At 42.4% G+C, this 27,228-nt stretch overlaps 1 protein-coding gene across 1 annotated transcript in view; it reads right to left on the bottom strand.

The window, feature by feature from the left end:
* Positions 1 to 26,028, bottom strand: part of LOC126100654 (CD2 antigen cytoplasmic tail-binding protein 2 homolog) — a 78,959-nt gene extending 52,931 nt beyond the window's left edge. Inside the window, exon 1 of the mRNA XM_049911280.1 lies at positions 25,805 to 26,028. The gene's annotated coding sequence lies outside the window, so the exon portion shown is untranslated. The remainder of the gene's footprint in view (positions 1 to 25,804) is intronic.
* Positions 26,029 to 27,228: the final 1,200 nt, after the last annotated feature.

The following is a 27,228-nucleotide window of genomic DNA, read 5'->3' on the forward strand; positions in this document are numbered from 1 at the left end:
GTGCATATGCCAATGTAACTGATTGACCTGCAAGGTAATTCCAGTTTTAATGACAAATATTTTTATGTTAAAACTGTCCAGGACATCTACATCGCTTTCCTCAGGTACAGTTTCGAAGTCTCCATAAAGAGCTTGCAAAATTGCTACAATATTTCTACATCTACATCTACATTTATACACCGCAAGCCACCCAACGGTGTGTGGCGGAGGGCACTTTACGTGCCACTGTCATTACCTCCCTTTCCTGTTCCAGTCGCGTATGGTTCGCGGGAAGAACGACTGTCTGAAAGCCTCTGTGCGCGTTCTAATCTCTCTAATTTTACATTCGTGATCTCCTCGGGAGGTATAAGTAGGGGGAAGCAATATATTCGATACCTCATCCAGAAACGCACCCTCTCGAAACCTGCCGAGCAAGCTACACCGCGATACAGAGAGCCTCTCTTGCAGAGTCTGCCACTTGAGTTTGTTAAACATCTCCGTAACGCTATCACGGTTGCCAAATAACCCTGTGACGAAATTTCAATTGACATATTTGTGTGAAAGACCTTTAACAGATCATGCAACTAAATAAGTCATGATTATGTGGTAACTCGAGTGTGAAACACACTGAAATTGCCTGTGTCTGCCCGTATGCCGACAGTTTGTACCTGACAAAAATTATATTATGTCTTCAACACACCAAAAATAATTAAATACTACTGAAAACTCGCTTTATTTTTTACCCATGTTGTTGGAAATGTGAAATAAAAAACCAAAAAGCATGCAGTATGACTGCACAGCTATTTAGATGTGGCACATTCACAGTTTTCCTCTCTCCCCCTCCTCACACTCAGACAGCAAGGCATGGTGGTGAGGGAAATGTGAAGCAAGGCTGTGCAATTTGGCACTCGTGTCCAGGCAAGGCTCCCAAGCCGAAATCTTGGCCATCCCTGCACTAGTCCGAAAGAGGCACCAGCCCGTTGGTGGAGATGATGAAGTGTAATAATCAGAATACCCCCACGGAGCCAGGAGGGACATTGTTCTCCGGGATCCATTTGAAGCTGAACATAGTAGTACCAACTCTAACCTAAAAAAGTGGATGTCATAAAAACTGATGATTAAACATAGGATGGGAGCCTCAAAAACCCTAGTCATGGAGAATAAGTGAAATATGATGACACAGAGTCAAGTCATATGCCTTACATGTATTTTTTACACCTGCAATGAAAAGGGGTATAGACAAAGTCTGTTGCACATTATTAGAAATACCACAATGAAGGAGGAGACCCAAAACAGCTGTTGATCTTTGGTGGCCCCATAGACTTTGTAATTTGGCCCTGGTATGAAGTGACACATATCCTCAAGGGGGAAGACTTAGTCCTCGCAGTATTCCCTTTTACTGCATTTTAATTACGTAGCAAGCCTGTGTGTGTGTGTGTGTGTGTGTGTGTGTGTGTGTGTGTGTGTGTGTGTGTGTGTGTGTGGGTGTGGGTGTGGGTGTGGGTGTGGGTGTGGGTGTGGGTGTGGGCGCGCGCGCGCGCTTTTTGGGATCTTATGGGCACCCAACGGCGAGGTTATCGGCGTCCTAACACTTATTAAAACAAATTACTGTAGAGAAGGACTAAAACTGTCATACATGCATGCACTCGAAATGACCACACAGTTACTCTGTCTCAAGTGCACTAAGACAAATGAGGAGGGAAGATAGTTAATCAAGAAATTAAAATAGAGGGAAAATAAAAGACAGAAGAGCTAAAAGAAAAGCACAGCGAAATGTGACTGGCTGACCACTTACAAAAAACTTGGGTGAGCCAGCCAGTCTGTTGACACATTAAAAACATCTCCCCAAAATCTTGTTAGAAATGTTGGACAATTCACAAAACTTTAAAACAGGAACCACATTACATAAAATAAACTACAGATCCGCCTGCAAATAAAATGCAGTCCAATACAATGGGCGCACCGTATCTGCACGTCACAACATCACACATTGGAAAGTCCTCTGGCTGGAGTAAAAATCCATGTGTCATAGGGCTGTGGCCTATGTGAAGACGAGTAAGAAGGACCTCGTCCTATCGACATGGCTGGAAGGAAGTACTCCATGGCCGAGTTGTGGGCTTGTTGTCGGCCACTTCTGGCCACTTGTCTTCCCACTGACACAGGACTTTATTCTTCAACAGCGAGGTGAGAGCATGCAGTGGGATAGCACACCGAAAGACCTGACGATCACGACACGCCTCCTTGGCTGCTCGATCTGCCCTTTCGTTCCCCGCAATTCCCACGTGCCCTGTTACCCAGCAGAAAGACAGCTCCTTCCCCAGTTGCTTTAGTTGGAGGAGGGAGTCCTGGATATTCTGGATTACTTTCTCTGCTTGGTACAAACGTTGAAGAGAGTAAAGGGCATACAAAGAATCTGAACAGACGAGAAATCTAACACTGGGAGAATTTCTCATCTGCTCCAGTGTCCGCAAGATTGCATATAATTCTGCGTTGAAGACGGTAAATTCAGGAGGCAGTCTGACTTCAGGACACGATCCGGGAAAACAACAGAGCAACCAATGGAGTCACCCTGGTTAGACCCATCCGTAAAAACAGCTACATGGTTGCAGTGCTCAGATAAAACGGCAGAAAATACTGTATTAAAAACAAAAGCAGAAGTGCTATCTCTCCAGTACTGCACCAAATCTAAAATCACTCTGGGCCTTTTCAGTAACCAGGGCTGCAGACAGTCAAAACCCTGGATTTGAGGTCAGACTGGCACCACACCGAGTGACTCCAGCACACACTGCACACGGACCCCAAATGGCATTGTGACTTGTGGAAGGCGCTCCAGATGTGGACGAACAACAGCATGGTGTGCGGGTGACGTTGGAGCTGCAAGGAACTTACACACGTGTCTCACCATGAGGAGCTGGTGCCAGATGGTAAAGGGCAGTTCCCCTGCCTCAGCACAGAGACTGGGTATGGAACTGGTCTGATAAGCACCTGTGGCCAGCCGAATCCTCTCATTTTGGACAGCAACAATTATCCGCAAATAAGTGGGCCTCGCTGACCCATACACCGTACACCTGTAGTCCAGCAGCGAACGCACAAAAACCAGATAAAACTGGAGGAGATGCGCCCTGTCTGCTCTACAAGACCTGTGGCTAAGGCACTCCATGATGGTGGCTTCTGTTCCAACAACACACCATCCAGTAGGTGAATGCAGATGGGGAAGTGGTCACTGGAATGGAGGTCATCAATGAAATCGCAGTGAAAAGAGGCAGTGAAAACTGGAGAGCAAAGGATAGGTCAATGGCTGAAAATGACCCAGTAGCAACACAGAAATGAGTCTGAGTACTAGTGTAGATGCACAGCTCTCGAGATGTAAGGAGGCTCTCCAAGACTCGACCCTGAGGGCGAGTAGAGGTTGAGCCCCACGGGACATGATGGGGATTGAAGTCTCCCAAGAGGAGAAATGGCCAGAGGAGTTGTTCCATGAGATCTGTGAGAGCCTCGGAGTGTACTGCATTAAGTGGAGGTAAGTAAAGAGACCAAACTGTAAGTCTCTGATGTGCATGAATTTCAACTGCAACTGTGTGCAGGTTAGTATCCGGGGAAGAGCAGAGGAGTGGTGCCTATTATTGACGAACATGCAACCCCTCCTTTGGCCCTTTCCCCAGTCATGTCATCCTTGCGATATAGTGTACAGCCCCTTAGTACAGAAGCATCAGATACTTTTAAATGTGTTTCCTCTAAACATAAGCACGGGTGATGCTGCTGTGTTAGGAGTTTCAGTTCCTTCATATGTGTCCTAAATCCATTCATGTTCCACTGTATAATGGGAGCCATCTATCAGGGTGGTAGTACTTTCATCCTGACTTTATGCCAGGGAGGGAGCCCACAATGGGTGGAGCCTCAGTTCTGGGGTGAGACGATTGCTCCAGCCCGACATCAACCTCTATCGCCTCTGAAGAAGATTCGAGAGACATCAGATAGAATGACATCGACATCATGCGGACTGTGTACTGCCTGTCTCCTTCAGCAGGTGACTCTTCGACTTCAATTTTGATTTTTTTGGTCTGAGACAGCTTTGGAGCCACTACCTCAGAAGTGGTAGGGGGTGTAGCCGTGCTGGGCAGTGGAGGGGCAGGAAGGTCCACAATGTCAACAACCACGGCCTTGCCTGACGTTTGGGAGGGGGGAGGGGGGGAGAAGGCTTCAAAGGAACTGCAGCAGCACATGTGCATTGACAAACGCAGGTGCTAAGGCTGATAGTAGCAACCTCCGTTTGTATAGCAGCATCCGTTTTTAGGACTGGCTGTTTCAGAATGGAAGAAAAGGATGCAGCAAATGTGGGTGGCTACATGGATTTGTACAGCTTCTTGGCTTCACCATACGGGATGTGCTTTGTTGTTTTGATCTCCTGGATCTTCCGCTCCTCAAGGAAAACTCTGCAGTCCCTGCTCCACACAGGGTGATCCCCAGAGCAGTTGACATACTTCGGAGCAGAGGAGCAACCAACTCCCTCATTGATGGCTTTACCACGTTTCCCACAAATGGCTTCTCCTTTACAGCCCACAGTAGTGTGCCCAAAGTGCTGGCATTTAAAAAACCGCATTGGATTTGGGTAATACGGTCGTACACTGAGACGTAGGAAACCTATCTTCACATGCTCTGGTAGTCAGACTCTTTTATCCTCATGATAAAAGAGTCTGACTTTACGAGATCGCCATCTACCAGTTTCATAAAGTGTTGCATGTCGACAATGCCTTCCTGGGCCATTCGGCTTTCAGTTCTTTTCAGTAGTCAACTAGAGCCCAGCAAGTCATAACACCTTTGCTGTAGTTCAAGGTGTTTTGCAATTCAGTTTCTATCGCATACTCTCTGAGGCATTGGGCTTTCTGAAGGTTCTTGACACGTTGGGAGATAGATGTTTCAACCAACAGGGTCCCATTGCGCAAGTGCTTAACAGATTTTAAGGTGCCAGCAATGCCTTCTAACCTTTTCTGTATGTAAAATGGCAAAACTTTTTCAAAACTCCCCTCTTTTCTTTTAGCTATAAGAAACACATTCTGCGAAACAGCATGCATTCTGTTACTAGTGACTGAATCAGGAGGACTGGCTACATGAGCCCTCTTGTTAGGCTGGGTGTCGGCACCTTCCAGTGGCCCACCCTTTCCACTGGGAGGGGGCAAAGAAAATTTCAGAGGATCCATTTTTGTCCCATGAGCAGCTAGGGAAATAAGGGTCCACTCAGACAGAGCCCCATGTGCCCGAGTATGCCTTATACAACTGAGGTGTGGCAGGTTCCCCAGATGATGCCCATTAATGACTGTTTCACCTCAACAGCCATGCATCCCATCAGTGCGCAGCACACCTTGATGTTGAGGATTTTTTTTTACAGAGGTTTATTCCGTCCTCGCAATCTGGGCAGTCAAGCCTAGATCCCCATTCCCTGAGAAACACAATGTTCCATTGCAGCGCCGCACAGCAGTAGCTGAAGCATGCCCAGAGCTTACGATGACAGAGGACTGGCAGTGCTTACCAGTCCCCAGTTCAGGAACCGCAGGGTCGCCATGCCCGTACCTGGCAAATGAATGCCGAGCCCCTGACAGCAGCAAGCCTTTGCACGGAGCTGCTTAAAAGTGATGATGGTGGTGTGTGAAGGATTTCATTTGAGATGTCGTGGGGTCTTTGATGGTTATGAATAGCTGTTGCAATATCTTTGGGCCACCACGGTACCAACTGTTGATGTAGGGAGTCCGTAGAGAGTGACAGCAGTTTCAGTGGCACAAGGGATCACAATGAGAAGTCTCCCATGAAGTCATTGGTTGGAATTTATTGAATTAATGTGAATTCTTTGACATCAGATGTATTAGATATAGAAGTACCACCTATTAGTGATATGAATATTTATCATTGGTGCAATGTGAGAGAGGAGGGACCAAGACAATGGCAAAGGTACAAAACTGCCAACTGGTCCTCAGGAGAGCCCAAAATGCCAACCAATCCATCGCACATTGACAAGGAATTACAGGATCACCAGAAAGTGATCACTACCACAAAAACTGACATATAGTGACCACGAATCCTAAGGTTAATAGCTGAAATAGTGTCATGTGTATCACTGAAGTGAGTAGGGGTAACATCGCTGAGGTGACAGAGATCAAGATTAAAAAGAAACAGGCCAAAAAGAAGGCCCATACCAGACAAAATGGTACTTGCCCAGAGGAGGGTGGCGGTGCAGTGAAGTATCAAAGTAGGAAAAAGGGAGGGAGGCAGGTGAGGCAGAGTGTTGTTGGATTCAAATGATGATCTCTAAAGTATGTCAGTGCCATGCCAGGAAGTAAATGAAGGTTGCAAACAGTGACTGCTGGGATCGTTCACACTCTTACTGCTATTACTTCCATTGTGGTACAGAGGGAATTCCACTCACTAACAGAATCTGTGCGAACCAACACGTGCCCCTCCAGATGCTCTCTCAAGGCCACCACATTTCTGACACAATGCACAGTAACCTCGAAGGACTGGATGATAATCATCAGTAAAATGCATTTCTTGGAGAGCAACACTGACCGCAGAACTCGAGGAGATTATTTGTTGCAGTTCTGGCAGGTGACAATAATATCTTTTGCAGTTCCATTGACTTGTATGTTACAAGTGTCCTGGTTAGGTATGAAGCAGCCAAGAGGGCAGGTCACTTTCCAGGATCACTGTCAGGTATGGAACAACGTTGACAAACATACATTTAGGTTCCAAATGTGCGAGGGATTTGGTGTCTCAGAGGTCAATCTAACAGCCTTCTACATTCACAGCTACATGACTGTTCTGCAGTTCACACTTACATGCCTGGCAGAGGATTCTTTGTACCACCTTCAGACAATTTTTCTACTGTCCCAATCTCTATCAGCGCATGGTTAAAATTAAAATTTAGGTCTGCCTGCACAAGCTCAGATTTTTATTATGATGATTGTTTCTCCCTATGTAGACTGGCAGCAATAAAGTATTAACAAATACAGAGAAGAAAGCTGGTGACTGAAATTTCGTGAAAAGATCTCATCACAATGAAAACAACTTTGTTTTAATGATTGGCATCCCAACTAGCTTGCCATATCCGTGACACTCTCCCCCCAAGATCACAATAATACAAAATGGGCTGTCCTCCTTTGAACTTTTCAAATGTCCTCTACCAATTCTATATGGTAAAGATCCCAAACTGCAAAATAATACTCTTGTGGAAGAAGAACAAGTGTTGTATAACGTCTCTTTAGCAGACCCATTGTGTTATCTAAGTGCTCTGCTAATAAAACACAATCTTTGGCTTGCCTTCGCCACACATTATCTATGTGACCATTACAACTTAAGTTGGTCATAATTGTACTTTCTAGGAACTTAGTCAAATTGACAGCCTTTAAATTTGTGAGATTTTATCATGTCCTGATATTTCTGCTTTTTCTCTTTAGCTCTTTAACTACATGGACGGGCTTATCTGCTGCAAGGGTAGGAGCTAAAGAGGTGTGGCTTGCAGTGCACGACTCCTTCACCCACTGGCTGATATACAGTTACTGGTCTGTAGATTTCTGATGCCACATACAAAAAAATTATTCTCCCTAAGGGTGTCTCTAAGACAGAGCCATGGCCACCTGGTTTTATGGTTACTGCCCGGAGTGATCCTAAATGGGCAGCATGTGCAGGGAAGTAAAAAGTCAGATATCAATCATGAGTTCCCTTTATAGTTACCGGGACTACTACTTTTGTAATGGGTACCTGACAACACACCACATGGGCTGGCTACCATTGTGGTTATTGGGTGACCTTCACCACATGGCCCATTTATTGAAAAGAAGATCAAACCTGAGTGTGGGACCCACACATTAGCTAAAACTGAAATAATACACAAACAAAATCAATAGAGATCAACTGTAAGTAAAGTTGGTTGGTTTAAAAGGGGGGGGGGACCAAACTGCTAGGTCATCGGTCCCTCATTCCGATTAAAATAATTCCACAAGGGTGTAGTAAAATAATTGAGACACACAAAACACAGCTGGAAGAAAAGAGAAAACCACAAGAATGGCAGAAGGGCAACAAACACTAAAATGGACAAAATCGGACAAGAAAACCAGAGGGAAGAAAGAAACATGTAGAAAAGATCAAAACAAGAGAACAGATTACCATGGCTGGCTGAATAAAAAGGAGAAGCCAGCCACTCTGCAACACATTAAAACCTCCAACCTAAAAGCACTAGGGGCAGGACACAAAGAGGAGAAAGGACATGCGCTAAAACTTAGATCAAATGATAAAACCCACCCTCATGAGTAAAATGTAAAACAAAATTTGCTGTTGAGGCATTGTTGCCCAACACCAAAGGTAGGATGCTGGGAAAGTTAAAAGTCCACCGCAGAGCGGCTAGAAGTGGGAAGTCCAGCAAGAGGTGGACGACCATCATTTGTGAGCCACAGTGACACTGAGGTGGGTCCTCACGATGGAGAAGGTAACCATGTGTTAGCCACGTATGGCCAATGCGGAGCCGGCAGAGGACAACTGATTCCCTGTGAGAGGACTGCATGGAAGACTTACACACATTCATAGTCTCCTTAATGACACGCAGTTTGTTGTGCGTGCTATTATGCCATTCCGTCTCCCAAAGCTGGAAAACCCTGTGGTGTAAGACAGAACGCAGGTCAGTTTCGGAGATGCCTATCTCCAAAAGCTGTTTCCGCGTTGCCTGTTTGGCCAGCCTGTCGGCAAGTTTGTTGCCGAGGATTCCGACGTGTCTTGGGGTTCACACAAACACCACGGAATGGCGAGACTGTTGCAGGGCATAGATGGACTCCCGACTGGACACTACCAGAGGGTGGCGAGGGTAGCACTGGTCGATAGCTCGTAGGCTGCTCAAGGAGTCAGTACACGGGAAATGACTGACCAGGGCATACACGGATGTACTCAAGAGCATGAGATATGGCCGCCATATCCGCAGTGAAAACACTGCAGCCAACTGGCAAGGAGTGCTGCTCAATATGTCCTCCATGAACATATGAGAAGCCTATGTGACCATCAGCCATTGAGCTGTCAGTGTAAACCACTTCAGAGCCCCGAACACGTCAAGAATCGAGAGGAAGTGACAGCGGAGAGCAGCGGGGTTAACAGAGTTCTTAGGGCCATGCAAAAGGTCCAGACAAAGCTGTGGCCGAGGCATACACCATGGAGGCATACGTGAACAGACTGCAAGTAGAGGTGGTAAAGGGAAGGACTCCAGTTCAGAGAGAAGGGACCACATGCGAACTGCAATCGTTAGCCCCCATCTGGGCTGCCGATGCGGGAGATGGACTGCTGCGGGCGGGAAAAGGAGACTGTAATTTGGATGCTCAGGGGAACTATGAGTGTGTGCTGCATAACTAGCGAGCAGTTGCGCACGTCTGATCTGCAGTGGAGGGACAACAGCCTCCACCAGTACGCTGATCACCAGACTCATCCTAAAAGCTCCTGTCCCTAATCGAACCCCACAGTGGTGCACAGGGTCGAGTAAATGCAATGAGAAGGTGCTGCCGAACCATAAACTACACTCCCATAGTCAATTCGGGATTGGACAAGGGCTCTCTAGAGCTGCAGCAGCATTCAGCGATATGCACCCCAATTGGTGTTGCTCAGGCAACGGAGATCATTGAGGTGCTGCCAGCACTTCTGCTTAAGCTGACAAAGGTGAGGCAGCCAAGTCAATCCAGTGTCGAAAACCAGTCCTAAGAATTGATATGTCTCCATAACAGTGAGCGGATCATCATTAAGGTACAGTTCTGGTTCTGGATGAACGATGTGATACCGACAAAAATGCATGACACACAACTTCGCGGCTGAAGACTGGAAGCTGTGAGCTAGAGTCCATCACTGCACCTTATGAATGGCTCCCTGTAGGCGCGGCTCAGCAACACTCGTACTGGAGGAGAATTACGAAATGCAGAAGTCATCAGCATACAGAGAAGGTGAGACCAACAGCCCTACAGCTCCTGCTAGACTGCTAATAGCCACAAAAAATAGAGAGAGACTCAATACAGAGCCCTGCGGAATGCCATTCTCCTGAATATGGGGGGGGGGGGAACTATGAGAGGCACCAACCTGGACACAGAAAGTGCGGAGCGACAGGAAGTTTTTGATAAAAACTGGGAGTGGGCCCCGGAGACCCCACTCATACAATATGGCAAGTATACGATGTTGACAGGTCGTATTGTGTTCTTTACGCAAGTAAAAAAAGATGGCAACCAAATGTTGGTGTCTGAAAAAGGCTGTCTGGATGGCAGACTCGAGGGACATAAGATTATCAGTGGTAGGGCAACCCAGGCGGAAGCCACCCTGACATGGAGCAAGTGGGCCACATGACTCCAGAACTCAACCCAACCGCCGACACATCATACATTCCAGCTGCTTACAAAGAAAGTTGGTGAGGTTGATGGGCCGGTAGCTATCCACATCAAGTGGGTTTTGACTGGGTTTGAGCACCAGAAACCACAGACCAGTTCCGGTTGAAGATGAAGTGGAGATGTCGCTTGTAATCAGACAAGAGATGTTTAATCATCTGACTGTGGATCCGATCCGGCCTGGGAGCTGTGTTGGGGCAATGTGCAAGGGCGCTCAGGAGCTCCCACTCTGTAAATGGGGTGTTACAGGGTTCACTGTAGCATGTATTGAATGAGAAGACTTTCATTTCCATCCACTGTTTGAGGATGCAAAAGGCTGGGGGGTAGTTCTCCGATGTAGAGACTCGAGCACAGTGCTCAGCAAAAAGCTCGGCAAGCGCGTTTGCATTGGTAGATAACATGCCATTGATGTTAATGCCAGGGACACCTGTTGGGGTGTGGTACCCAAAAAGACGTCTGATCTTCGTCCAGACATAGGTAGGTGACGTATGGCACGCAATGATCAACACATACCTCTCCCAACACTCCTGTTTCCATCGTTTTATAAGCCGGTGTACGCAGGCAGAGAGCCGCTTAAAGGCTATTAGGTGCTCTAGGGAAGGCTGTCGCTGTAGAGCTCACCAACGCTCTTTAATTGCCTCAGCAACTTCTGGCAACCACCAAGGAACTGTCTTTCACAGGGGCACCCTAAAGAATTCCGTCGCAGAAACGATCATTGTAGTGATCTGCTCAACGACAACATAGATGGCACCATGTGGGGGAGATTCAGCGGTGACAGCAGAGGATCAGGCTTTCCAGTCTGTCTTTTTAAAGCCCACCTGGGTAGTCGTCCATGGGCATGATGCCAGGGGAGTGACAGGAAGATTGGGAAGTGGCCACTACCACACAGGTCCAGGTCGTCATGTGCCCTCCAGTGGATAGATGGGAGAAGGCCAGGGCTGCAAACCGAGAGATCAATGGCCAAATATGTGCCACACTGAAATGTGGGGAGGGGGGGGGGGGGGGGAAGGCGCACGTGTATTTAAGAGGCAGAGATCGAGTTGTGGCAGTAAATTTTCGACCTCCCTACTTTGGCCAGTAAGCACGGTGTCACCCCACAAGGGGTTATGCGCATTAAAATCTCCCAAAAGTAGGAAAGATTTAGGGAGTTGATCAATCGGTGCAGCCAATATGTTCAGGGATACTGCACCATCTGGAGGAAGATATACATTGCAGACAGTTATTTCCTGTGTCGTCCTTATCCTGACAGCCACAGATTCAAAAGGGGTTTGAAGGGGCATAGATTCACTACATACATAGAAGCACCTGACACTATTTTAGTCGCTACAGTTCCTGTAATATCCCTTTATAGCCGTGAAGGGCAGGGGTCCACATTGCCGGGAACCAGGTTTCCTGGAGGGCAATGCTGAAAATAGGTGAAAATCTTAACAGTTGTCGTAGCTCAGCCAAGTGGTGGAAAAAACTGCTGCAATTCCACTGGAAGGTTACGTGATTGTGAGACTGGGAAGACATGACACATTCAATGAGGCAGTCTATGCCTCAGGGTCACCTGCTGCCACCAGATTAGTACCTGTGCAATCGACATCCATTGTGTCTGAGGGCCCAGCAAAATCTAGGTCCTCAGTGAACACCAGAATCTCCACCTCATCCTCAGACACAGAGCTTGTAGGTAGTGGTGCTGTTGGTGCCACCGCAGCGCTTTGGTTCTTGGGGTCTTTCTTTTTAGGTTTCTCTCACTGCTCCTTAGGTTTGTTCGGCTGGGAGGGCTTCACTGAGTCAGTCTCATGGACTGAGGACCGTGAAGCCCTACGACTAGCTACCTGTGGTTGCTTCAGCCATTGGTGGGTGTCAGCTCTGTCACTGGTAGGAACCTGGGAAGGGAGTGACTCAAGGAATCCCTTCCTGGCGAGAGGATCTGAAGAAGACTTACACTACTCCGGCTGAGAAGTGGGGATCGACGACCCCGATGGTTGGGGGAGGGGGGAGGGAGTGTTGCTCCTGAAGCAAGATGTGCAGAAGCAACAGGGAGGGAAGTGGCCCTCACCATCAAGGTGACAGGTGGAGTCTGACAACTCTGAGGGCCAACTGTACACGGCAGAACGGAAGATGGTAGAACCGTTGTCATAGCGGCGGCAAAGGTTGATGTCATATGCACATGCCTCTCATATTTTCTCTTAGCCTCAGTGTAGGTCAGTCGGTCCAGGGTCTTGTATTCCATTTTTTTTTCTTTCTGATAAATCCTGCAGTCTGATAAGCAAGGCGAATGGCGCTCTCTGCAGATGACACAGATGGGAGGTGGGGAAAAGGGAGTATTGGGATGTGAAGGACATCCACAATCCCGACAGGTGACACTGGAAGTACAACAGGAAGACAAACTTCCAGCACTTAACGAGCGGATCGGGGAAGGGATATATGGCTTTATGTCACAACGGTAGATCATCACCTTGACCTTCTCGGGTAATGTCACCCTCGAAGGCCAAGATGAAGGCACCAGTGGCGACCTGGTTATCCCTCAGACCCCAGTGGACGCGCCGGACAAAATGGACACCTCACCACTCTAAATTGACACGCAGCTCATCGTCAGACTGCAAAAGAAGGCCCCTGCGAAATTATGATACCCTGGACCATATTTAAGCTCTGATGGAAACAGAAACATCCCCCAGCTTACCACAGGCAAGTAGTGCCCGTGATTGGGCAGAGGATGCTGTTTTGATCAAGACAGGCCCTGACCACATTTTGGACAAGCCCTCCACCTCCCCAAACTTGTTCTCTAAATGCTTCACAAAAAAACTAAGGTTTCATTGACAAGAAAAATTCCTCATCAACTCTTGTACATATGAGGTACCAGGGCGAATAAGCTTCGCTGCCATACTTAGCCTGGCGTTCCTCCCATGGTGTGGCCAGGTGGGGGGGGAGAGGGGGGGAGCGATTTTGGGTCGTATTCCTTAGCACTGAAGTTAGACCTTGACCGCTTAGAAACTGCTGGTGCTTGGCCACCAGCAAGAGATGATGTACTACGCTCCATGCCGTGTCATCCGCCGTGATGCCACCCACTCCAACCAGTGGCCCTCCCCACAGCACCACCCAGCCACAGCGAAGGCCGCCTGGCACTGGCAGGATGGCCACTGCCGGGAATACCAATCCCCAGGGTGACGGGCATCTACTCCTTCGCATATGTGGGGAGTTTGTCAAGGGACTACAACCAACAGGGTACATGGTGGCCCCACCACAACAAACTGGCTATTGTGCTTGATATCAGGTGCAAGCGTGCTAAGAAGTTCATTATTGTCAACAGCGCGGAATGCGATATTGCACAGAGGGTGGAGGAAAATGAACCCAGGAGGGTGACCTCGATCAACAGCTGGAGAACTAGCAGAAGTGCAGATCCATGTCGATGAAGGATGCAAGGGGTCTCAGCACATGATGGAGACTATGCACCATGTAAGGTGCCCCTCCCCAACTGGCTTGTTCTTTGGGACAGTCAGGAATACCTCGGGCCTATTCTAACCCCTGGACCTGCAGGAAGAAGTACTGCATTGAACAGTGGGCCCATGCACATACAAAAGAGTTGTGAAGCTTGATGGGGCTGACACATGTTGGAGAGAATTATGCCTGTCATGTGGGCTTTGAGGTCATACTTTGATATTTCCAGCATCTGACAGTGGAGGTCAGACTGGCAAGCCTTGCTGCATAACCTTAATGAAGTTCACAATCTGCAGGATTATCCTCAAAACTGTGACCCCAGCTTCTGAGCCATGTAGGAGCCATGTAGAAGGACCAAACAAGAAAAGATTCAATGACAAACAAAGCTGTCACAGTCTAGGCTTCCACCAAAGGACTGAGAACTCTAGGGTCTCCCTAACTGGATCAGGTGTACACTACACATCACAAGTTGCTACTCAGGTAACTTTCTATGTGCGTTGAGTTCACACAAATTATTATTATTATTTCTTTCCTTTCTCAGACATTATGTCTGGTTAAAAATGGAAAGTGACGTGGACCTGGATCAAGCGTGACTTCCTTTTAACTGTACAGTATATGTTACATTGCATTTAGGAACGTTTGGGTAATTGAACACGTATCAAAAATTACAGATTTCTGTAGTTGTATATATATGTTTGGATGTAGCTGTATTGCGTTAATGTAATGGTGGATATTGGTATGACTCCTGTAGTTGATAGTATAATTGGTATAAAGTCAACTTTATCCTGATGCAACATGTCCTTGACTTCCTCAGCCAGTTGGATGTATTTTTCAATTTTTTCTTCTGTTATCTTCTGTATATTTGTTGTATTGGGTATGGATATTTCGATTAGTTGTGTTAATTTTTTCTTTTTTTGGTGAGTATGATGTCAGGTTTGTTATGTGATGTTTTATCTGTTATAATGGTTCTGCTCCAGTATAATCTGTATTCATCATTCTCCAGTACATTTTGTGGTGCATACTTGTATGTGAGAACGTGTTGTTTTATTAGTTTATGTTGTATAGCAAGTTGTTGATGTATTATTTTTGCTATATTGTCATGTCTTCTGGTGTATTCTGCATTTGCTAGTACTGAACATCCGCTTGTGATGTGATCTACTGTTTCTATTTGTTGTTTGCAAAGTCTGCATTTATCTGTTGTGGTATTGGGATCTTTAATAATATGCTTGCTGTAATATCTGGTTTTTATTGTTTGATCCTGTACTGCAATCATGAATCCTTCCGTCTAACTGTATACATTGCCATTTCTTAGCCATGTGTTGGATGAGTTTTGATCGATGTGTGGCTGTGTTAGCTATTTTTCTTACATTTGTCTGTTCCAAATGAGCCATATTTATATCATTGCTGAATACTTCTGTTATCTTTAGTAATTGGTTGAGTTGTTGATTTGTTGCTGCCAGTAGTTTTAGATCATCCATTTACAGCAAATGTGTGATTTTGTGTTGGTATGTTCCAGTAATGTTATATCCATAATTTGTATTATATAGCATGTTGGATAGTGGGTTCAGAGCAAGGCAGAACCAGAAAGGTCCTAATGAGTCTCCTTGGTATATTCCACACTTAACCTGTATTGGCTGTGATGTGCTATTACTTGAATTTGTTTGGATATTAAGTGTGGTTTCCCAATTTTTCATTACTATGTTTAGTAACTGTATCAATTTAGGATCTACTTTGAATATTTCCAATTTGTAGTAACCATGAGTGGGGTACACTATCAAAAGCTTTTTGGTAATCAATGTATGCGCAGTGTAGCGACCTTTGTTTAGTTTTAGCTTGATATGTCACCTCTACATCTGTTGTCAGTTGCTCTTTACATCCTCGTGCTCCTTTGCAGCAGCCTTTTCGTTCTTCATTTATTTATTATTATTATTATGTGCGATTGGACCCATACGGATCACGCAAAGCTTTTCCGATTCAATTTTTTAATTCTCCAAACTTCTCTCATTCTTTCCCCATGAATTCTCTTTCTTTCCTCTGTCCATTTTGTCCCCTGTCTCTTGCAAACTTCATTCTCGGGTTGTACTTTCCAACTATTGATTTTTTGCCTGTATACATTTCTGTTTATAACTTCTGAAGAATTTATTTGTGCATTTGCTAGATCTGTTTTGGTTTCTTTTATCCAGGGTATGGTTTTCAATTTTTCAATGTATATTAAAATTTTGTGGGAGAGTCTGGGTGTTGGGAGTCTGTGGATATGACCGTAAAATTTTAGTCTTCTTTTCCGGATGTCTGCGGCGAGGTTAGATAATTTTTCTGTATTTTTCCGAGACTGTAACCTGTATCCATCTTCAGTTCTTTTTGGGCCAAGAATCTTTCTGATAATTTTGCGTTCCTCTTTCAGGATGCCTTCCAGGTCGCCTTTTCTATGGAGTGTGAGTGTTTCGCTGGCATATAGTGCTTCGGGCTTGATTACTGTATTGTAGTGTCGTATTTTTGAGTGAATGGAGAGACACTTTTTATTGTAGATGTTGTGGGTTTTCCAGTATGCTCTTTTCAGTTTTTGCAGTCGAACTTTTTGTGCAGTTTTCTCTCCCCCTGTGGGTTCTAGGACCTCGCCTAAGTATTTAAAGAATGGAACTCTCTCAATTTGTCCATATTTTGTAGTCAGTATTTGAGTTTCAAATTTCTTCATTTATAATTTTGTTCTGTGTTGTATGTGTCATTAATTTCTGTGTAATGACTGAAGTTAATATTTTGCATATTGCTGGTAGGCATGTTATGGGGCGATATTTTGCTGGGTTTTCTGTGTCTGCTTGATCTTTAGGTTTCAGATAAGTTATTCCTTGTGTAAATGTATCAGGGACTTATTATTATTATTATTATTATTATTATTATTATTATTAATAGACTTGTTCTCCATGCAGTCCATAAAATGATAGTTGTATGAGACTCTAAAGTATTAGTGTGAGATCTAAAGAAATGTACTCACTCCTGGATTTTCATTTGTTAAGAAAAATTTTAAAATAAAAAGCAGTTCTGTGTTTCTGATTTTGTTCACTATCAGTTTTTTCCCTGTACTATCTAGTAATCAACTGCCAGGGCATTTGCAACAAATGCTGTTGTTTGAAATGCTGTTAAAAAGCTATGAAGCTCACAAGGTGCTAGGTGCAGAAAGCTGGCTGAAGTGTGGAGATAAGAGCACTGAGATTTTGGATCTAATTTAACTGTGTGCCGAAAAATAGGCCAATGGGAAATTGAGGTGTTGTATTTGTCAAAGTGGGCAAGAACCTCGAAACTGTCAAAACTGAAGCAAGTTGCAAAATTAATTGGGCAACATCAAGGGTGGACACAAACTTAGTATGGCTCTCCCTATTATCCACTAGATTCACACCTAGTTTTAACTTGAAACTTCAGTAAAAACCTCAGGTCTCTATACAATGTTCTCCAATCACATTGTTATCAATGGAGCAGACTTTAATCTTCCAACAACCAATTGCAATAATTACAGCTTTGTAAATGATGGGAGCAACAAGACATCCTGAGAAAGAATAGTGTCTTCTCTTCTGCTTGCAATAGATGGTTCCAGAAGCCCACTCCTGGTGGAAATAAATTCCATCTAATGGCAACAAATACAACTGACCTCTTTGAAGATATCCATGTCTAATCTGATATCAGTGACAATGGGGGTAATAGCAACAGTGACAACCAAGATAGAAATGGAAACTAAACAACTAGAAAGATTTAAGTGGTCAGTAAACTAGATAAAGTGGCAGTTGTGTTTTATTTGAATAAGGGACTCTAAACATTTAACTTTGGAGAGTTGTCTGCATACAAAAAACTAACTTCAGATGTGCCCTAGGGGAGTGTTCAGGACTACTGCTCTTCATGTTGTATATTAATCATCTTATAAGCACCAGTATTGGGGTCTCAGACTTTTTGCAAATGATCTATAATGAACTGCCGCCTGGGGAAAAAAAAGTACACAAATATCAAACCAAGTCTTGATAAGATTTCAAAGTTGTGTCAAGATCGGGAAATTGATTTAAACATGCAGGCAAAGGAAGTAAAATCATGCATTTCACTAAACACAAAAACAGAACAGCCTATGCCTAAAATATCAATAGTTCACAATTGGAATCAACCCATTCATACAAATACCTGGGTTAACAGCTGTTGGGATATGAAATGAAATGATAATATAGCTCAAATATAAGTAAAGCAGGTGACATACTTCTGTTCATTAGCAGAATACTAGGGAAATACAATCAGTCTACAAAAAAATTCCTTACAAAATACTCATGCAACTCATTCTATAACATTGTCTGAGTATGTGAGACCAGTACAAAATAAGATTAACAGTAAATACTGAATGAAAAACAAATCTCAGCATGAAAGGTTACACATTTGTTTGACCCACAAGAGAGTGACAGAGATATGTTGAACGAACTGAACTGGCAAATTCTTGAAGACAGCTGTAAGCTAGCCCATGAAAGCAGTCTATTTAGTAAGCTTTAAGAACCAGTATTAAGTTATGACTCGAGGAATATACTACAATGTACTATATATTATTCCCATAGGGATTGCAAAAGACAAGATCAGAATAGATACAGTGCGCACAGAAGTGTTTAACCAATCATTCTTCCCGCACTTCATACACATGCGGAATAGGAAGAAGCCTTAAAATATTGGTACAACGAGAAATAGCCTCTGCCATTACTTTACAGTGGTATGCAGAATATAGATGTAAATATTCCAGAATCTTAAACGACACTTGCTAAGATAAAGGTACATTGTGCCCATATTTGGTAAGAGTTACATAGTCCCCCTCTCCCTTGCCATTTTCATACATACATTTCACATGCATAATGTGCAGCAAAATTCTCAATGGTTTTTTTTTTTTTTTTTAATTAATACAACTTTTAGGAGCCTACCTTGCAGTTTTCAATTTTGAAATGAAGCAGATGCTAAATATGACACAAATGTGGACATCAGACTATTCTACTGACCAAATTCTTAGCACAGCCTTCATTTCACATAAAACTTTGTTGGTTTCGCCAACACATACCCAAACTGCCATCTTCGACCCTAACCATGTATGCTAAAGATCATCCGTTACCACAATCAATATTTCAGGGGAAGAAGGGAAACTATCATCTTTAGCCAGCATACCCACCTCACAGCTGCTTTGAGTACAAGTTTAAGTGTCAGTTGATATCCATGTCACAAGGGGCACAATTTGTAAGAGCTTTGTCTTTGTACTATTGCATAAAATGTAAACTATGGCTGCAGTTTTATATATTCCATTCTTTCAATATGTACCAGTAGGTAACACACAAAGAATAAAGCTCATTCCATGTGAAATTCACCAATAAAAAATAAATTTGAGCCTTGATGGTTTAGAATTTTCCAATTTTTTTGTCATTTTATTCTACCTATAAAACTAAGATAAAAAGCAAAATTAACAACATTTTGGGCACTTCATTTCTGTGCCACTAATTTTTAAAGTTCCTGAAATAGTGGGATTTTTACCAAGTTCTGAAACCTCAAAAAGTATTTGATGTACAGTCCTGAAATTTATACCATTTTATTCAGTTTATCAAATGTTTTAAAGATATGCGCTGCTTGACCAAATTTACTGAAATGCTAAATTTTATCAAACCAAAACATTTTTAAATTTTGAAAAATTCAAAATAAAGAGTTGTTTTCTTTTGAAAAAGATGTGTGTTAGTCACACACAATCCGTTAATGTGTATGCCGAATTTCATGATATTATTCCACTGGGAACATACAGAAAACAATTTTATTTTACTGCTATTTGTATTGTCAACTGCATCTCAACTGTACTTGGTTTGTAAGCTGGCTCCATTGATTTGTTAAAATGAAATTATTGAGCACTAATTAACACACTTTTCTGTATCATTTATCATTTAAAAATTGTACTAAACTATGCCATATAAGAATTAACATAAATAATGTAAGGGATAGTGCACATTTTCCATTTAATATAACTTTTAATTTACAATGGTGGTAGCTCATATTTATAGAACTCTGTGTGTGTGTGTGTGTGTGTGTGTGTGTGTGTGTGTGTGTGTGTGTGGGTGTGTGTGTGTGTGTGTGTGTGTGTGTGTGTGGGCGCGTGCGCGCGCGTGTTCAGCAGAAATGAGGTGACAAAATTAGCAAAGCACTGGTGTGAATTAGTCACCTCTGTGCATATATTACCCATCAAGCATATGCACTCAGGGGACAAAGCAACAGAAAAATGCTGGTGTCATGACTTAAAATGCTTAATCACCCAATAAAATCTGGAAAGGCACGTGCTGGAGTACGATGTAAGTACCAAGCACAGCCAATGAAATGGAATATTGTACCTGTCATATTCTGACATGAGTGGTTCAATGTTTTACTGGGAAATCAAGCATTTTAAATCATGACACTGGCACATTTGTGCCACTCTGTCACCTGAGGATGTTCATATAGAATGAAGCCAGTGGCCTAATACATGCAAGTAAATAATAGTCAAAGTGGTTTTCTTAACACTCATGTTAGTCAGTTATTGAATCACAACATGGTTAATTTCATTCCAGTTGTTTGAGTGCGATCAAGCATATATGCTATCGGTCATGCAGCATAAACGACGCAGCAAGCAACGACGAGCATGCAGCATAAAAAAAGGAGATTGGCAAAATATTTTCATAAAGAAACAACAGTCACAGGGACACATAAGTATCATGTATTTATTCTAATGAGTAAAGTCAAAGGCAAATCACAAATTGTTTCTGATTGTAAGGATTCTGATGTTCATAAAATGCAAGTACATCCAGATGCTGCATGCTTTTGAACAGATTACAGGACTTGTTGCTTGCATCTATGACAACAAATGGTGGCTGGCTTCTGTGCTATCTAAAGATGAAAAAGGATATGTTGTTGTTGTTGTTGTGGTGGTCTTCAGTCCTGAGACTGGTTTGCTGCAGCTCTCCATGCTACTCTATCCTGTGCGAACTGCTTCATCTCCCAGTACTTACTGCAACCTACATCCTTCTGAATCTGCTTAGTGTATTCATCCCTTGGTCTCCCTCTATGGTTTTTACCCTCCACACTGCCCTACAATGCTAAATTTGTGATCCCTTGATGCCTCAGAACATGTCCTACCAACCGGTCTGTTCTTCTTGTGAAGTTGTACCACAAACTCCTCTTCTCCCCAATTCTATTCAATACCTCCTCATTAGTTATGTGATCTACCCATCTAATCTTCAGCATTCTTCTGTAGCATCACATTTCAAAAGCTTCTATTCTCTTCTTGCCCAAACTATTTATTGTCCATGTTTCACTTCCATACATGGCTACACTCCATACAAATACTTTCCGAAACAACTTCCTGACACTTAAATCTATACTCGATGTTAACAAATTTTTCTTCTTCAGAAACACTTTCCTTGCCATTGCCAGTCTACATTTTATAGCCTCTCTATTTCGACCATCAGCAGTTATTTTGCTCCCCAAATAGCCAAACTCCTTCACTACTTTAAGTGTCTCATTTCCTAATCTAATACCCTCAGCATCACTACTTAATTCGACTACATTCCATTATCCTCGTTTTGCTTTTGTTGATGTTCATCTTATATTCTCCTTTGAAGATACTGTCCATTCAGTTCAAGAAAAAGGATAAGTAAATCTATTGACACACCATCGTCGGCCAGCTTTTTCTTTCTTTATACTGGAAAAGGAGTAAAAAATTTCTCTTTGCACGGTGCTATGATAACACATTGTTAAACAATAACAGCTATACCTTTGTATAACTAATGATATTGATTAATATTAATGTGTCTGTAAAATGAAGGTATAATTACGTAAATTATTCATAGTCTGTTTCAAGCATAAGCTGCTATTGTGTATGTGATCTTCACAGTTAACATGGGAAAGCCACATGTGAATTTAAGTTTAAGTCTATAATTCTAATAATGTAATAAACTGATTGGTACTAAATAAAAGCTAATGACTTGACAGCATTATTTGGTTTTAGAGATATATTCCATCTTAGTAACAAGCCCAAAGTGCTACAGCTTCTGCATAAGGTGTTGCACTTACTAGCAAAATAAAATTTATTTTAATATGCTTTCACTGGAACACCATCATGAAATTTGGCGCGCACACACACACACATTAACAAAAAATATACAAATAGGGAAAATTCAGCATTGTTATGAATATCGCGAATTAGCACAAAATTTTAAAGCTTATAAGAAACTAAATAAAATGGTACAACTTTAATGTCTTTAACTCACACAGTTTTTGAGATATGGTAATTTTAAGTTTTTGAATTGTAACAAAAATTTCATCATTTTGGAAGTTTTAAAAATTATTAGCTCAATAGTGAAAGGACCAAAAAAATTTAAACCGGGATTTTTCATGCAAACAACTGTTACTATAAGTGTGCAAAAATGATCAAAATCTGGGATCACTGACTGATCTTACATGGACGGATCCATAAAGTAGGAACAAGACAGTGGCAATGAAGATGAGCAGGACACCCACACCTTGTCACACCATACCGGAGGGGAAGAAGGTTGAATTTGTGAAAAGCTTCAATTATCTGGGTATCATCATATCACGCAATGCAATTTCCAAACTAGAATTCTTAAACAGAATAAAAAAATGATCTAGCTTCTTCCACCAAGTATGAACTCTAACCTGGGACAAGGAAGTGCCTCAAGGAGCCGAACAGACCATGTATAAAACTTCCCTCCTGCCAATCATGATGTACAGTCTACAGGCCTGTGTCACAAATAAGAAAGAAGAGTGTCAAATACAAGCATGTGAAATGAAGTTCCTTAGGTCATCTCTACAAAAAACTAGGGGAGACAAGAGTCAAGAATGATTTTGTAAGGAGATACTTGCAGGTGACATTGACTACAGAGGAGAGGATGAGTGCTTTCTGACTGAAGTGGTTCGGTCATGTGAAGTGAATGCACCTGACCCGAACTCCATCCCAGTATTTGGAGATGGGGGTACCAGGAAGAAGGCCAATTAGGTGGCCTAGAAAGATATGGACAGACCACGTTAATGAAGATCTCAAGAGAAGAGGAGTCACAAAGGATGCAGTGGAGAGGGAAAAGCTATACCAGGACAGAAACCAATGGAGGCATATCGTTCACAAAGTTCCTACCGGGCTCGCTGGAAGGAAATCCTGATTATGATGATGATCCATAAACAATTTTCCAGATGAAAAAAGGTATAATCTTTACCGCCAAATATTCTTATTTTCTTATAAAATTCCTATTTTGCCATTGTTATTCTGGCTTTTATTTCTGTGCTGCTCTTCCAGTCTGTTTCTATATTGCTTCCAAAGTATTTAAAGCCTCTCCGTGTTCTAATACTTCTACATTCAAAATTATCTTTACCATTTTATTTCCTCCCAGTGTCATTATTCTTGTTTCCTTTGTATTTATTTTCACTCCATGAATCTTTCCCTTAGCTTCAGTGGTATCCGCTAATTAAATATTTGGCATGGAGTGTCCTCCTATACGGTGCTGAAATGTGAAAAGAAGATACAGCAAGGCTGGAGACTTCTGAAATGTGGGCATGGTAGTAAGTGGAAAGGGTAAGCTGGATGGACAGATTGAAAAATGAAGAGGTACTGAGAAGAGTTGAAGATCAAAGACATGTACTGAATGTAATAAAAAGAAGGCAACAAAACTGGATTGGACTTATATTACAAAATGAGGAGGGTCATATAAAAACAGTCTTAGAAGGGTATGTGGAAGGACAGAGGAGGTGAGGGAGAGAGACAATTCAGGTCCTGGATGATGTGGTAGATGGCAGCACACGTAACGGCATTCAGAAGGAAGCAATAGATCGCATGAAATACCGGGTGATCATAAAGTCAGTATAAATTTGAATAGATAGAGAGGTACAAATTGACACACACGCTTGGAATGACATGGGGTTTTATTAAAACCAAAAAAATACAAACATTCAAAAAATGTCCGACAGATGGCGCTTCATCTGATCAGAATAGCAATAATTAGCATAACAAAGTAAGACAAAGCAAATATGATGTTCTTTACAGGAAATGCTCAATATGTCCACCATCATTCCTCAATAATTGCTGTAGTCGAGGAATAATGTTGTGAACAGCACTGTAAAGCATGTCCGGAGGTATGGTAAGGCATTGGCGTCAGATATTGTATTTCAGCATCCCTAGAGATATCGGTCATCATGATACAGTTGCGACTTCAGGTAACCCCAAAGCCAATAATCGCACGGACTGAGGTCTCGAGACCTGGGAGGCCAAGCATGACGAAAGTGGCGGCTGAGCACACGATCACCACCAAACAACACGCGCAAGAGATCTTTCACGTGTCTAGCAATATGGGGTGGATTTAATAAAAACCCATGTCATTCCAAGCATGTGTGTCAATTTTTACCTCTCTATCTACATTATTCCGTGGTTTATTAAGTTTTAAAATTTATACTGATTTTTTTACCACCCGGTAGATATGCAAAGGACCTGCTAATGTACTAGAGACCAGATGATGATAAGAATATGATGTGACTTAAACTAAGTAAATCAAGTATAAACAACTTTATCCCCCATTTTTTCAGCATTTTGCTGTATTTCCCACTGAGATTGTCACTATAAATTATAATTGTAAAACTGGCTTGTTCCACATCAAAGTGAGCGATTCCAATTATGATCCACGGGATACGTAAATTAACTTCATATAATTCTACTACTATTTAATGGCAGTATAGTTGGCTCACTGTTCACCAAGAAAGATACAGACTGCTATGCTCCAAACTTGTTACATACTCGGTGATTACATCACAATTAGGTATTATTTAGAAGGAAGAACACAGACGAAACAAGATAAATCTGACAAAGAGTATATGGCAGCAGGGAGTGAAATAAAGCGAGCCCTCAACATGGAAGAGTCGAACACTGTTCTCAAGGGGCTCACCTCACATGAAAGTCAGCCAGCGCACTTCAATGTATTGCACTCACTAGCTATGTTCTATAAAGAGAATAGGATCACAGTGCACAGAGAGTATTTCAAACGTAGTGAGATTATGTAGCCCTAAAATGTAAAAAAAAAATTACTTTGAAAGAGCCAAATGAGAGGCATCAGCACCTCTCCTAACGTAAGTTAGGATCTCACAGTGTAATCACCATCACCTGTCATATTTCCTTTCCTGTCCATCAGCCAATACAACGACAGAACAAGTTATCACACATTACACACACGCCACTAAATACGAGTTTTAAAAAGGATTTAAAAAACTCTGTGACCATTATGCCACAATATCACAGACCCAGATTTTTGTGACATTTTTTAAAAAGGATTTAGGAAACTCTGTGACCATTATGTCACAATATCACAGACACAGATTTTTGTGACATTCAGAACTAACTGCTTTCGCTTTCCTGAGCCCAACATCCCACTAACACTGACAACACTAATTTTGTATGTAATCAATTTACGAGGATGGTTGTTGTTGTTTTCAGTGAAGGGAGTGGTTTGATGCAGCTCTTCATGGTACTCTATCCTTTGTAAACACAAGGACAGTATCAAGTAATAAATAACGAGTATCTCTGCGGCGATCGTTACAGTGGTATTTTTCTCTGAGGATGTGTGGCCTATGTTCTTTAACACGATATGAATGACAATGGGTGTGAGGTGTTAATTTTTACAACGTATATTGCGCAGGTCAGAAAAAAACTGTATCCTTAAAAATATTGAACTGTGTGTAGCACTAAATATATTGATTTACAGTTAGCCTACATGCTCCTATTGTCACGATCATTACATTTGCTGACTGAAAAATTAGACCTAGTTGGTACGTTTCAGGCAAATAGAGGTCGCCGACACTGACAGGAAAAGAATCATTCCAACATGTTCCTTTGAAAAACAGCTGCGTCTGGAAAACATTTAAAAGCATGCAACACACGACATAATTACAACTCATAACCACTGATGTGCCATTTTTCCTTCGATGGCAAATTTCGAACCCACCTAGATGATTACAAGTGAAGCGTTGCATTTTTCATAGTTGCCGTGATTTCTGCTGCCTTTATCTAAGGGTAATCACAGTATTTTAACAATACCAATAAGTAAACATTAACATTTATTCCACATCCAACCACTACATATACAGAACACTTCACTAAATTATCAACACCTCCAGATAAATCTTTACATTTCAAACAGTGACTGTGTTGTGTTATGTTTTACAGTGCAACCAACATTGACGTTTCGAGAGCCTTCCACCCGCTAAGGAAAGCAATACCGAATTCTCGTGATTCGTGCATTGTATTTCTTGTGCATACTTCTATTTTATTTTTCTCATTTACTTATGACCTAGCACAAGTACAATCATATCGTGTAAAGCCGGGTTCACACACGCAACCAAAGTGTTGGCACAGCTAGTGGCATACTGCAGTTGTAACGTATTTGCATGTGTGAATTCCCAGTTTCTACTGCGCAGGTTTAGAGACGCAACTTTTGTCATGTCAGAAAAAGTTCAGCTTGGTTGTACTTTGTTACTCCACTTTCCTTCCACCATTGATTGCCCCACTGTGGCAGTATTTCGAAGTACGAGCATTCTCTCGCAGATAACGTGGAGTAATTGTTGCTGTACTTTATTCGATTTCACTGTGTTTCCTTTTTATTAGTAAAAGAACTGAAATCAATAGTCGGCAGGTACACTTTCGCAATTTGTAGAACTAAAAAAAAAAATTTGATTATCTGCATCAGTGTTTGTGTGTGTGCACGATACTTGCAAACCAATGACGTATCCTAAATTTTTGATGAATAAATAAATAAACTATGTGCAACCTAAAAAGCGAGTCGCATACGCTTCGTGATCAGTGAGACCAAGACCTATATAAATTGTGGATTACAAATAGGTAGCTCCTGAGAGTGATGTGACAGCTGTTAAACTAAAAATTAGTTGTTCGACATGCTTATACCAACGAATTCCAAAATCTTGGAAGAGTGGCGTGTCTGCAGATGATATTCACCTGACAGCTGTTGGTTATGGTTACTTTGGCGTAGCTGACAGCATTTTCGTCTCGAGTGTTATTTCTTTTATAAATGTGTTTGTGGGCCCTGATTTATTCCTGCGCGACATCCTTTTTCGGATCCAACATTTGGGTATCATCTTCCTTGCGTTTTACTCTTGTCAAAGTTTTAATGCCATAACTTGTTCTATAACATTCATAACACCCATATGATTTCCACTGACGCCATATTGAAAGCCGTGCAACTACATATAATTTGTTGTGTCCTGTTTGAACGGCAGCTCACGATGGCACAAGCTGTGACGCCACCTTAGTTGTTTGTGTGAAACCCGTATTATAAATTTACAACAACAGTTATGGTCCATTAATACTTGACAGAATGGAATATTAAAACATTTCACAATGAATTTTAAACAA

This window comes from Schistocerca cancellata, chromosome 9, assembly GCF_023864275.1.
Source record: "Schistocerca cancellata isolate TAMUIC-IGC-003103 chromosome 9, iqSchCanc2.1, whole genome shotgun sequence".
Taxonomy (NCBI): Eukaryota; Metazoa; Arthropoda; class Insecta; order Orthoptera; family Acrididae; genus Schistocerca; species Schistocerca cancellata.